Here is a 2,918-nt window from a genome sequence, read left to right as displayed (position 1 = left end):
ACCATAAAATTGTAAAATGAAGAGTGAAGTAAACTTAAAATAAATAGAAAGAAAGAAATTTTAAAGCTACAAGGGGAAATTGATAAAACAAAATGGACAGATAATAGAAAAAAATCAATGAAACCAAAGCTAATTCTTGAAAAGAATGAATAATATTGATGAGCCTCTGTAAAAAAAAAAGCCTAATATAAAAAAATAGAGAAGACACAAGTCACCGTATCAGGAAAAAGGGAGCATGACTATAGACACTACAGACATTAAAAGGATAATAAAGAAATATGAGTAACTTTATGCTAATAAATTTGACAACTTGGACAAAATAATTTCCTTAAAAGATACAAGTTACCAAAACTGATGTAAGAAAAAATAAAAGAATCTGAATCATTCTATATTTACTTAAAACATTGAATTAGTAATAAAAATACCTTCCAAAGAAAGAAAACTATAGGCCCTTATGGTTTCACTAGCAAGTTCTATCGAAAATTTTGGGATGAAATTGTACAAATTCTACAAACTCTTTCAGGAAGACCATGTTCCAACTAATTATGTAAGGCCAACATTACTCTGTACTCAATATAAGAATTACAAAAATTTACTATAGACTAATATCCATCATGAATATAGACATAAAAATACTTAACTAAACATTAGTAAATCTAAAATAGTAACATATAAAAAGGGTAATATACATGACAAATTATGATTTATATCAGGACTGTGAGTTTGATTAACACTGAAAATAAGTCACTAACTCACCATATTAACCAAAAAAAAATTATGTTTATCTAAATAGATGCAGAAACAGCATTGCCCCAATTTAACAATTCTTTGTCATAAAAAAAACCTCTCTACAAAGAAACAAACTTTCTCAACTTCATTAGAAGCACCTTTTGAAAACCTACAGCTGTCACCATAATGGTCAGTAGATGACTGGTTTCCCCTCTAATCAGAAACAAGACAAAAATGTCCACTCTCACCACTTCAACTTTTGCTGGAGGTCATAGCCAGTGCAATCTGGCAAGAAAAGAAATGTAAAAGGTATATAGATTGAAAAAGAAGTAAAACTGTCTTTATTAGTAGATGACATAATTCTGAACATAAAATATACTAAGGGATCTACATATAAGTTACTCGAAGTGATTTTAATGACTTCGTAGGATCCAAAGTATATAACTAACATTGTATTACCATTAGCATGAAAAATTAAATTTAAAAATATTGTTTACTATAGCATCCAGAACCATGAAATATTGAGAGGTAGATTTTAGGAATTATGTTGAAGACATATACATTAAAACTACAAAACACTGCTTAGAATATTTAAGATATAGATAAATGGAGACATGCTATATTCATAGATTGGAAGGCTAAATATTACTAAAATATCATTTCCCCCAAAATGTATCTGTAGATTCAACCCAATTGCAATCAAACTCCCTGCTATGTTATTTTTTTTGGTAGAAACTGACAAGCAGATTTTAAAAATTGTATGCAAATGCAAAGGACCTAAAATAGTAAAAAAAATTGTGTTTTGCGAAACAAAAGTGTAGAGTTTATATTACCTAACTTTGAGGCTGCTATAGAGCTACAATAATAAAGACTGTGATATTGCATAAAGATATATAATATCAATGAAAAGAGAATCTAAAAATAGATCCACATATGATCAATTGAATTCTGAAAAAAAAGGGCCAAGGTAATTAGGTGGGAAAATGATATCTTTCTCAACAAATGGTGCTGAAATGAATGAGTATCTTCATGGGAAAAAAAAAAAAAGCCTTTACTTAAGCCCTTTACTTCATAGAAAATATCAAGATTTACTAAAATAAACCATAAACCCAAACATAATAGCAAAGACTATTAAATTTCTAGGGGAAAAAATAAAATAATGTTCATAACTTTGGGGTAAGCAAAGATTTCTGAAATGGAACACAAAAAGTATTAAGCATAAATGAAAAATCTTAATAAAGGGGACTAAATGAGAATTAAACACTTTTGTTCTTCTAATGCAGTTGTTAGTTCACAAACTGAGCCCCATACATTGAGGGCAAGGAGAAACCAAAGTAAGAGGCACACCACTCCAGATTATTAGGTGACAGGTTTGATCAGCAAGGGCACTTATATTCAAGGCTTGTCATGTATGCCTGCAAGATCTTTGCACCTGCCTGCCAGAATCTAAAGTTTATATGTAGGCCTTCAATGGATTCAGTCACGCATACAGTCCAGATGGTCTCAGCAACACATTACTATCTCAAGGCTATGTCCTTGAAGTGTGGGGAAAGCAGGCAGAACGTAAGAGTGTGTGTGTGTGTGTGTGTGTGTGTGTGTGTGTGTGTGTGGTCTCCGATTGCCTGGATCCACCTCGCAGGTCATCCTGCAATCAGGTCTTCTCAATGACCTCCTCCAATAGCTGTCAAGAAATGGAAAAGTCCATATAGCATGGGGTGTATAGTCAATAGTATTGTAATGGTTGAGTGTAATTCCAGATGGGTGCTAGAGTAATCAGAGGGATCACTTCGTGGATTGTATAAATGTCTAACTTTTTAAAGAGCAAAATAAAAAAAAGTAAAAATCAGAATTATGACTGAAAAAAACGGATAAGTCAAGTTCTAGACTGAGAGCAATATGCACTATAATTAGTATATTTGACAAAGGACTTTTCTCCAGAATATATATATTTAAATACTACGACTTAATAATAATATGACAAATAAAACTATTAGGAAAAATGAGCAAAACATTTCACAAAAGAAGTAACAGGAATACTCAGTAAGTCCATGAAAACATTTTTAGCATCTTTAGAAAAATGTGAATGACAGCGCCAGTGAGATACCACTATGCAGTCGCTAGAGTCGCTAAAATGAAATACTATTAGGTGTTGGTAAAGATGTGGAATGTCTGGAACTCTCATATTACTG

The sequence above is a fragment of the Pteropus vampyrus genome, unplaced genomic scaffold (assembly GCF_000151845.1).
Source record: "Pteropus vampyrus isolate Shadow unplaced genomic scaffold, Pvam_2.0 Scaffold43, whole genome shotgun sequence".
Lineage (NCBI taxonomy): Eukaryota > Metazoa > Chordata > Mammalia > Chiroptera > Pteropodidae > Pteropus > Pteropus vampyrus.
Note: the sequence above shows the minus strand (reverse complement) of the source record.